This window comes from Stegostoma tigrinum, chromosome 23, assembly GCF_030684315.1.
Source record: "Stegostoma tigrinum isolate sSteTig4 chromosome 23, sSteTig4.hap1, whole genome shotgun sequence".
NCBI classification, from domain to species: Eukaryota; Metazoa; Chordata; class Chondrichthyes; order Orectolobiformes; family Stegostomatidae; genus Stegostoma; species Stegostoma tigrinum.
Window position 1 is genome coordinate 52,854,762 of NC_081376.1, and position 11,491 is coordinate 52,866,252.

Here is an 11,491-nt window from a genome sequence, read left to right on the forward strand (position 1 = left end):
AATATCTTCAGGCTTTCCACATTTGAGCAGAGTATAAACATACAGATCCATTTCAATAAATTCCATATCTGCAGAAAAAAAACATTATTTTGCTCTTCAATCTTTGTAAATATTGTTATGGCTGAGGCTGGAGGAGCAGATTCGATATTATTCTCCTTGAGTTACGAGATATATAGAGATATCTTTACCAGGATAACTAACTAATTATCAATATCAGGTTTTAAACAACAAGATCTGCCAACTGGGGTTTTTAAATAAACTCAGATTTTGATACGTTATCAAAACGTAATTTATTCAATGAAAATCCAATAAATGATTAACACACACAGTCAGTAATGTAGAAGGATCAATGCTTATCTCTTTGAATATTACAAAAGCACACATGCACACACAAACACACTCACTCTCACAAATTGAGACACGCACACACACACACGCACGCACGCACACACTCTCACACACACACTCACACAACTCACACACTGAGCCCCACTTACAAACACAGACCCCCATACACAGGGGTGCACACACATACACAGACACACGTCTCAACCCTCGCACAGACTCCCGCACACGCACAGACCCACCCACGCACACACGCAGACCTACCCTCACACAATCACAGACCCACCCACGATCACACACGTACACATATAGACCCACCCATGCACATGCACCCACACACATGCACAGACCCATTCACACACCCAAACACAGACACACACATTCACACACACACCCACCCACACACCCACATGCACACACACAGACTCACCTGCGCACGCGTACACACACAAACAGACCCACACGCACGCACACAGACAGACCCACGCGCGCGCGCGCACGCACACACACATATACACACACCCACACGCACACACACATAGGCTCACGCACACTCCTGCGCATGCACACACACACAGACACACACAGTGCATACACACACAGACCCACGCGTACACACACACACAGACACACTCATGCGCACACACACAGACCCACACGCACACGCGCAGGCCCACTTGCAGACACACACATACATAGGCACACACACACGCACGCATACACACATACACACTCACACCCACACACACACAGGCACACACATGCACAGACCCACCCATGCACATGCACAGACCCACCCACGCACAGGCCCATCCATGCACAGACCCACCCATAGACCCACACCCATGAGGCCCAGATCAGGCCTAGATTTGGGCCATGGGTTTCTGTCCCATTTTCTGAGTGATTGGCTGGGAGCTGACAGACCTCTGCAGCGCTGGGTCCATTTTCACACAAAGACTCTTCGCACCAGAAACCTGAAGGTAAATTAAAACAAAAATAAACTACTCAGAGGCTGGTGTCTTGTCACCCTTTGTGTATGCAAGCACTGCATTGTGGACTCGGACCAGCTAGCTCAAAGGCTGTCCCCAGGGTGAGGAGAATCCTTGAGTCTCCTGTTTATATCGGTCAGCCAGGGCTCCCTGATTGTGAGTTAACCTGGGACCAATCAGGGAGCTCATATTCAGTATGATCCACTTGGCCAATCACTACAGGGGTGGGGCTCGACATGATGAGGTGAATAGGTCAGGGAGGAGTGTGAGGAAACAAAGGAATCCCATACCCACAAATAAACACAGTGTGGAAACAGGCCATTCAACCCATCTAACCCATACTGCCCCTTTGAAGTGTATCCCACCCTGATCCACCCCCACTACCCAATCCCTGCAACCCTGCATTCCCTGTGGCCAATCCACCTATCCCAATAATCCACATTTGGACTGTGGGAGGAAACCCACGCAGACACGGGGAGAACGTGCAAACTCCACACAGACAGTCACCTGAGGGTGGAATTGAACCTGGTGCTGTGAGGCTACAGGCTTGCCCATAAATACCCTGGTCTAAATGTGGCTCTGGCTCTCTCTATTACTACAGGAATCATGTTGATAATTTTAATTGATTTTTTTTTAAACTCCCCATGGTCAGCTGTGTGCTTCGTTCCCACCCATTGTATTACAGCTGTGACAAAGATACCTAAATCAGCAAGCTAACATTAAGAGAGTGAAACAGTAACCGTGACAATTAAATTAAAGCATTTATTGCTAGATTTTTAATGAAAGGAACTGGGCACCACTATTTAGATTGTAGATTTTGGTAAGTTTGACAGAGTGAGATAAAGACTGAGAATAACAAACCCATCAAAGCTGTTATTGGATCAAATTACGGAGATGCTGACTGGGATTCGTTCCAGGAAGGATATGACTTGGCATAACACCAGGGAAAACCTTAAGGAGCGATGTCTATACTTACCAAATAAAACAAAGCCAATGCTGAAAGAGCGATGAGTAGAAACAGGGAAAGAGGCAAGAGTGAGATAAAATGCAATGCACAGTGCGATTCCAGATAACTGAGTGAGCTATAAAGAAGAGAGATAATGGGAACTGCAGATGCTGGAGAATTCCAAGATAATAAAATGTGAGGCTGGATGAACACAGCAGGCCAAGCAGCATCTCAGGAGCACAAAAGCTGACGTTTCGGGCCTAGACCCTTCATCAGAGAGGGGGATGGGGGGAGGGAACTGGAATAAATAGGGAGAGAGGGGGAGGCGGACCGAAGATGGAGAGTACAAGAGAGTTGCAATGGGAGAGAGATTCCCTGAGGTTGGTCCGGAGGGAGGAGGGTAACATCTTCAGGTTAGGCATCCCTGGAAGAGGCTTCGCAGTGAGGTTAAAATAGTATCAGAGATAATGGGAACTGCAGATGCTGGAGAATTCTATAAAGAATACCAGGAATGAGAAAGAATGATAAAGGAAAACTGAAAAGGAGCTTTAGAGGGAAATGAAGATTCACAGGGGAAGGTTTTACAATTACTCTGGAGGAGTAATGAGGATGGCAAGGATATTATTGGCTTTCTAAAAATAAGTAGATAATGTTCCAAACAGGAGATCACAGTTTTTCAAATAACGCTCAGTCAGTCTACACAACAGATGAAAGGTTAGAGCGAGGGGGGTCTTATGGTGAGAGGGTCTTATGGTGAGGAGGAGTTCAGGGTGAGGAGGGAGTTTTAGTGAGGAGGGAGTTCAGGTGAGGAGGGGGTCAGGGTGAGGAGGGGGTCAGGGTGAGGAGGGGGTCAGGTGAGGATGGGGTTAGGGTGAGGATGGGGTTCGGGTGAGGATGGGGTTCGGGTGAGGAGGGGGTTCGGGGGAGGAGGGGTTTAGGGCGAGGAAGGGGTTTGGGTGAGGAGGGGGTTAGGGCAAGGAGGTGGTTCGGGTGAGGAGGGAGTTCGGGTGAGGAGGGGGTTAGGGTGAGGAGGGGGTTAGGGTGAGGAAGGAGTCAGGGTGAGGAGGGAGTCAGGGTGAGGAGGGAGTCAGGGTGAGGAGGGGGTTAGGGTGAGGAGGGAGTCAGGGTGAGGAGGGAGTTAGCATGAGGAGGGGGTTTGGGTGAGGAGGGGGTTAGCGTGAGGAGCAGGTTAGGGTGAGGAGGGGGTTAGCGTGAGGAGCAGGTTAGGGTGAGGTGGGGGTTAGCATGAGGATAGCGATGTTGATTGATGGGTGGGGTTAAGGGGTTAAGTATGTAGCTGGCGGTTCAGTCCTCCTCCAGTCAACTGAACTGCTTCCCCCACCCCTCCCCCAACATTCCCTCTCCTCAACCCCTCCTCTCTTCCACTTCAACCCATTTGGGTCTTCCATCTCTAATGGCAGAGCGGTGTAAATTGATCAGGTTTGGTCAGAGCGATCCTGTCTGACACATCTGATGGGGTTTTATTGAAAAGGTGTAGTTGATGTGTTCTACATGGTCTTCAGGAAAGCCTGCAACAAGGTCCCACGTAGGAGGCTGGTCCGAACGGTAAAGTTGGCAAACTGGACCCAAAACTGGCTTCTAAGTAGGAGGCAAAGAGTGATGTCAGAGGGTCAGTTTTGTGATTGGAAATCTGTGACCTGTTGGTGTACCACAGGGATTGGTGCTGGGACCCTTACAGTTTGTTATTTATATTAATAAATACAATATATGTGGATTACATATTATATACAATATATAATCCATATATATTTATATTATATATAAATAAAATGTGAATTAGATGTGAACGTGGAGGTGTGATTAGTAAGCTGCTAATGGCACAAGAGCTGACGGTGCTGCTGACAGAGGGGAGGCAGGTCTCAGGCTACAGTCTGATATTAATCAGCTGGAAAACCGGGCAGAGCATTGGCAGCTGGAATTTAATCCTGAAAAATGTGAGGCCTGGTCTCAGAGGCTGCCCCTTTCATACCATATTGGGACCACACACCCACTCCCTCCAAGTGAAGCTGCTCCTCCACGACTCAACTAAAGCATATTGACACCCAGGACAAGATTCCTGGCTTTATGTCTCCGCTAAACAGCACAGCAAGATAACAGTTCTGAGGTAGGGTCACCGGGCCTGAAATGTTAACTCTGCTTTTTCCTTCACAGATGCTGCCAGACCTGCTGAGCTTTTCCAGCAACTTCTGTTTTTGTTCCTGATTTACAGCATCTGCAGTTCTTTCGGTTTTTATAGAGCAAGATCACAGTGAGCCTGGCATCTTGGGTTGAGGGGTCAAAAAAACAAAGCAGAGCGATGAATATCCAGACAGGCTTAGAGCGAATGAGGGAGGGAATGCTCTGACAGTGAGTGGGGCTCCTGGAGATACAGTCCCCGAGCTGGGGATCTGTCCGTAGGCACACAGTGTCCTGGCTGCAGCATTACCACGAGAGCTACTGGGACAGCCAAGGGGCAGCAAAGAAGTTCAGAGTGGCCTGTAAGTGGATCTGAGATGGGCCCTGAGGGCTGACAGAGGCTGGCACATGTCAAATACCAATGTCCGTGGGTATGGAGTGTGTGTGGTTGGTGCCCATGAAGTGAGTCTGAGATGCTGGTGCCCAGTGTCCAACGTGGAGACCATGTGGAGCAAAGATGAGCTGCACCCACCAAGAACCCTGCTCTGGTTCTATGCCGAGCTTTCCTGAGGGTTAGTTTGTGTGGCAAGTTCGGTAAGTGGTGAGTTGGGCCATTTACAGGGCAGTTAACAATTAATAAAGAGCATCAACTGGGACTCGCCACTGCCTGGCAGAAATCTTACCGTTTTACTTGGGTAAACCAAACAAAGTGAAGTCAGAGGAGCTTTGCGGAATACCTTACCTAATTCTGCCAGTCTTCTCCCCCGACCCACTTCATTCAGAGCCTGGTTAGATCCCACCCATCAGTCTTGATTATTACCTGAGGTACAGCCGAATGCTGTACAACTTCCTTTCATTCTCAGAATGTGGGTGTTGCTGGATGGGTCCAGCATTTATTGCCCGTCCCTAGTTGCCCTTGAGAAGGCGGTGGTGAGCTGCCTTCTTGAACTGCTGCAGTCCACCTGCTGTAGGTCAACACATAATGCCCTCAGGAAGGGAATTCCAGGATTTTGACCCAGTGACAGTGAAGGAACAGCAATATATTTCCAAGTCAGGATGGTGAGTGGTTTGGAGGGGAATTTGCAGAGGATGGTGTTCCCATGTATCTGCTGCCCTTGTCCTTCTAGATGGAAGCGGTCGTAGGTTTGGAAGGTGCTGCCTGAGGATCTTTGGTGAATTTCTGCAGTGCATCTTGTAGATAGTACACACTGCTGCTACTGAGTGTTGGTGGTGGAGGGAGTGGGATGTTTGTGGATGTGGTGCCAATCAAGCGGCTGCTTTGCCCTGGATGGTTTCAAATTTCTTAGGTGTTATTGGAGCTGCATTCACCCAGGCAAGTAGATTGCTGGAGTGTATTGTGTGGATAGTACACACAGCTGCTTCTGACCGTTAGTGGCGGAGAGAGGAATGCTAAAGCTGGTGAATATGGAGCTGACCAAAATATTTTGCCCTGAATTTCTTTGAGCTTCTTATGAAGAAGGGAACTGGAATGGAACATACAGCTGTTCAAGCCTGCCCTATCTTTCAGTAAGATTATGGTGGATCTGGTTGGGGTCTCAGCTTCACTTTCCTGTCTACCTGCTCCCCCCTCCCTCCATCCCATGCCAAGGACCTACATGTCTGTCAAAATCCCATTATCTCAGTTATGAATAAACATGAAGGTTGAGCTTCCACTACCTTCAAAGTCAGAAGATTCCTTTCTTTAGTTTCTGTCTGCGAGGAATTGTTTCCTCTCATCTTTGTCTAAAAGGGGAGCCTTCCCATTCTTAATGAATGGTCCCCATGATTGAATCTTCCCCATAAGAGGAAACAGTTTCTGGTAGATTGTTTCTCACTCTATTCACTCATGGGACCTGGGCGTCACTGGCTGGTGACAAGTTATTGCCCAGTCTGAGCTGCCATCGAACTGAATTGCTTGTTAAGCCATTTCAGAGGGCAATTCAGAATGAACACCATTGCTGTGGGTCTGCAGTCACATGTAGGCCAGACCAGGTGAGGATGACAGATTACCTTCCCTGAAGAACATCAGTGAACCATTCTGCTATCCACCTATTCAGATCCCTCAAACTTTACTTGTCCCACCTTCTTTGCCTGGAAATACATTGAGCTTTTTGAGATGACAAGGTGTAGAGCTGGATGAACACAACAGGCCAAGCAGCATCAGTGAAGCAGGAAAGCTGATGTTTCGCGCCTAGACTCTTCTTCAGAATATTTGAGCGTTTTGAGTGTTTTTTTGAGTGTTTTTGGAGTCATGTCATTTGTACAGTCAGTCCTTATCTGCCTCCGGACCATACAAGGTCAGCCCTTGTGCCCTCTCCTTGATTCCGTCCGATCTCCAGCCACATCCTTCCAAATCTGCTGTCACAAATTTCCCTTCAACTTCTCTCACGTGGTCTCGGAAAGGATGGGCACCATGGAAACTTTAGCAATGCCTTTCTTTTCGAAGGCTGAGTCAAATATACAGCTCCCAACGTGTCCATCAAATATCTCCAAGCCCTTCAAAAGTTAAAGAGATCCCTTTCTCCAATATTATACTCCCTGTTGAGGTGTATCATAGGATTGAGACGAGTGTGAGCAAAAAGCTGATCAACAAGCTTGGCCCCCTTAGCAGCCATAATGGAGCTGATGGAATTACTGCCTGAATTAACATAGTAGCAAAGTACATCCTAGTGATGCGATGTAACAGCACTATGAGGTCACCAATTGCTTCACTTTAACTTAAACAATCTTTGAAACTTGAACTAATCAATAGAGCTCGTCAATCAACAAATTGGCAGTGAGCTTGTGTAATTCATTACAGTGCCTATCACCAGGTTGCCTTACATAATGCCTTTAGAATGATCAAACGTGCAAGAAATTTAGTAATTTACAAAATATAACCCAAAAGAACTGTGGATGCTGTAAATCAGGAACAAAAACAAAGTTGCTAGAAAAGCTCAGCAGCTCTGGCAGCATCTGTGAAGGAGAAAACAGAGTTAATCTCAGCCTGAAACATCAGCTTTTGTGCTCCTGAGATGCTGCTTGGCCTGCTGTGTTCATCCAGCTCCACACTTTGTTATCTTGGATTCTCCAGCATCTGTAGTTCCCATCATCTCTGATCAACTTGATCGGGTCTGCACAGGTTCAAATCAGAATTCAAACATTGATTTGAAAACTTAGCAGCGTAAATTTGATAATCATTTATGCTTTGTATAATTGGGCAGCGTGCATAAGCAACTGACTGAAGACTTGCCTGGAGAATGAAGAACTCACTTTGATTTCTCATTATGAAGATCATCAGCTCAGGTCTTTAGGATGGATTTTGTTTTGAATAGTGATAACTAGGCATCATTCTTCAATCAAAGGTGTCTGCTCAATCCCAGCACTCTCTGCACCTGTGTAATAAATATTCATCATCATGTTAATGTGTGAGTGCCACTGTTTTTATCCAGCTCTCTCTACACTAAAGAAAATAGCTCCAGCCTCTAGCTTTATCGCTGAATCGCTCCATTGCAGGCAACGTCCTGGTGGACCTCCTCTCCACCCCCTCCAGTGAAATCACATCCTTCCTAATAGTGTGGTGACCGGAACTGCTCACAGCACACCAGCTCTGACCCACCAAATATTGTATCCAACTCCATCATAATCTCCCTGCACTTGTATTCAATGCCCTGATTAATAAAGACAACTGTCCTCTATGCCATTTTACTCACATAATCTGCTCTGTGTGTAATCCTGTTGTGTTACAGCTATGTAAACAGTGCTGTTAACAAAAAAAATTAAGATGTCTGACTCAAGAAGAACCAAGTGTTTGTGGTACAGCCATGAATAAACACAAAGTGTATTAGGCTGATGTAAAATTATAATCAGAAATAAGAAATGATGGACTTCCTAAATAATTACTTTGACCAGTCTTCACTGCAGAACATTAAGGTAAAATATGGTTTTATTAATTCATTAACAGGATGAGGGTGTCGCTGGCCAGGCAGCATTTATTACACATCCCTAATTGCCCAGAGGGCAGTTCCACGTCAACCACATTGCTGTGGGTCTGGAGTCACATGTAGGCCAGATCAGGTAAGGATGGCAGCTTCCTTCCCTAAAGGACATTAGTGAACAAGATGAGTTTTTCCAACAACGGATCCATGGTTATCATTAGATTCTGAATTCGAGGTATTTTATTGAATTCAAATTCCACCATCTGCCGTGGCTGGGTTTGAACCTGGGTCCCCAGAATGTTACCTAGGTCTCTGGGTTAACAGTCCAACGATAATACCACTAGGCCATCACCTCCCCGCTAGATAATAAGGAAAGCCGAAAGGGAAATGAAGGGGAGAAATTTACTAAATTTAATAAATGTAAACATTTTGAGGCAGAGAAATCAATCTTATTAAAGAGAAACGAATCTCCAAGACTGAACAGTTTCCATAATGAAGCCAGGAAATTGCCCCCAGAGTAGAAAGTTGCAAATGTCACACGATCATTTCAAAAGGGTAAGAGATAAACAAGGAAATTACAAGGCAATTAGTCTAATGCCAAATGTGGGGAAATGACTAAATTACTATCTAAGGCTAACATAATGGCAATATTGTGAGCCCCATTCTCTCTTTTTAAGACTTATCAAGAAGGTGCAGCGCAGTGGTGTGGAATACATATCAGAAACAATGATAGTGTCAGAGGACTGGAAAAGAACAGAACTTCTAATCACGTGCTGGGAGAGTGTGTGTGGACGAAACTGTCATAAAAATTCCTTGCACCAAGTCCCTTGGACTCTAACAGCATTACTTTGAGAGCTTAAACAGCATTAGACCTCAAGCACAGCGAAAAACAGATGGCAGTATTATTAACTTACTTGTAATCTTGAAGGGCACTGCTCTCAGTGTGGGTGACGTGTATCTCTGGAAGGGACTGGAGACAGCTGAATACCATTCTCTCAGATATGAACTCAGAAAGAAAAACAAAATGCAAACACACAGCGCAAACAAATAGGAAATCTATAATCAATCTTTTAGAAGCTTATTTTTGCATTTAACAATGAGAAAAAAAAACAATTCTAAAAAAAGTTACAATTTCTAAAGACTAATGAAATTCGAAGGAGAAAATTCAGGGAATTAATCCAGTTTCGGGCACATGAGGTCCGATACTATCCCAATCACTTCCCCAATATCTCAACAGGACAACAGTCTTAGCATAATCAAGGTGACAACCTGACCATTAATCTTTTTCAGATTAGCCCACAAACAGAAGTTTTTCAATAGAAATGTGTGCCTCCAGAGAAAGAAGATTCCATTTGCACATCAACAAAACCTCCCTCTGCTTGTTCTCAGTGTGATGCACCTCCAGGACTTAGTTGCCTGTTAGGGTACAAGGATTTTCAGGTGCTGCTGATCATCTGAAAGTGGGATTTTGGCTAATTTTCTAATCAGCCTTGTCAGAGATGTTATGACACACCACTGGAACAGGTAGGGCTTGGGCCTGCATGTCCTGACTCGGAGGGAGAGACACCGTCTATTCCCTGAACTCCCCGGCTCGGAGGGAGAGACGCCGTCTATTCCCTGAACTCCCCGGCTCGGAGGGAGAGAAGCCGTCTATTCCCTGAACTCCCCGGCTCGGAGGGGGAGACACTGTCTATTCCCTGAACTCCCCGGCTCAGAGGGAGAGACGCTGTCTATTCCCTGAACTCCCCGGCTCGGAGATGGGGGCTGTATATTGCTCACTGTGACTTCCTGTGAAGGCCTTTCATTGATGATTCAACAAACTGATCAAACAGTCTCCTTTTGAGCTGTACAACCAATTGAGGTCAGGTAAAACTCTATGGTCAGCCAAAAGGGATGTTCATAAAATACAGGAAAACTGTGAGAGGCATATTAAAGGTAGACATCAGCTCAAAAATCATATTTTATTTATCCTTGCCTATGGTATTATTGCTGGACTGTTAGTCCAGAGACCCAATTATTGTTTTCGGGACCAGGGTTCAAATCCTGCAGGTGGTGGAATTTGAATTCAATAAATATTTGGAATTACTCCTAGTGATGACCATGAGTACATTGCTGATTGTTGGTAAAAACCCATCTGGTTCACCAATGTCCTTGAGGGAAGGAAACTACTATCCTTACCTGATAAAAACCGTAAGAACTGCAGATGCTGTAAATCAGGAACAAAAACAAAGTTGCTGGGAAAGCTCAGCAGGTCTGGCAGCATCTGGGAAGGAATTTGTTATCCAGGAAGGGTGACTGGGCCTGAAACATTAACTCTGTTTATTTCCTTCACAGATGCTGCCAGACCTGCTGAGCTTTTCCAGCAACTTCTGTTTTTGTACCATCCTTACCTGGTCTGGTCCACATGTGACTCCAGGCCCACAGCAATGTGGTTGACTCTTAACTGCCCCCTGGGCAATTAGGGATGGGCAATAAATGCTGGCCCGGCCTTCATTCCATGAACAAGCTAAATAATAAACATGGCTTACATTTGTTAGCGTATCCTAAGCTGTCTTTTATGATTTTGTGAAAAGCAGTTTTTGTTGTGGGAAGGGGAGAGGCGGTGTGTGGATTTGATTAAAATGTTTCAAACATGAAGTGGCAGGAAATGAGGGCAGGGATTTAGAGGGGGAAGTTCGGAGAGTAATGATATGGTGGCACTCTGCAAACAAGGACAGTGGAGCCATGGGGATTGGTTGTTCTTTGGAGGAGAGAGACAATGATGACAGATTTAAAGGAGGAAGGTGTAGACATGCCATCTTTTGGGTGAGTCATTGAAGGGAGTTGGTTTTGACGGGAATTGGGGACAGTCAGTGGGTTGGGCAGTTGAGGGAGCATTTATCCATGGGGGTAGGGGTGACAATAAGATTGAAACAAGAGGTACAGAAGCAAAGCCAAAGGGTTTGCTAACCATGTGCAATAAAATAGAGCTTGTGAATACAGACTGTGTGGAACAGAGAGCACTGAACTTCACCCGACTATCATGTCTTTCTCTGAGATTGAAGTAGCAAGCTGGAGACCTCCTTGTCCTTCTGATGAGGCTCTTGAAGCCCCTTGTGGGCTTACAGTTGCTGATGCACTCAGTGCTGTCACAGTTCAGTTGCTCTGACACTCCCTGA

At 45.9% G+C, this 11,491-nt stretch overlaps 1 long non-coding RNA gene across 1 annotated transcript; it reads right to left on the minus strand.

Moving 5' to 3' along the window:
- Positions 1 to 752: 752 nt before the first annotated feature.
- LOC132210921 (uncharacterized) lies at positions 753 to 9,291 on the minus strand. The gene is made up of 3 exons (XR_009447163.1): positions 9,248 to 9,291; positions 7,669 to 7,790; positions 753 to 1,319 (listed from the first exon to the last, which is right to left on the minus strand). It is a non-coding gene; the product is annotated as an uncharacterized LOC132210921 (long non-coding RNA).
- Positions 9,292 to 11,491: the final 2,200 nt, after the last annotated feature.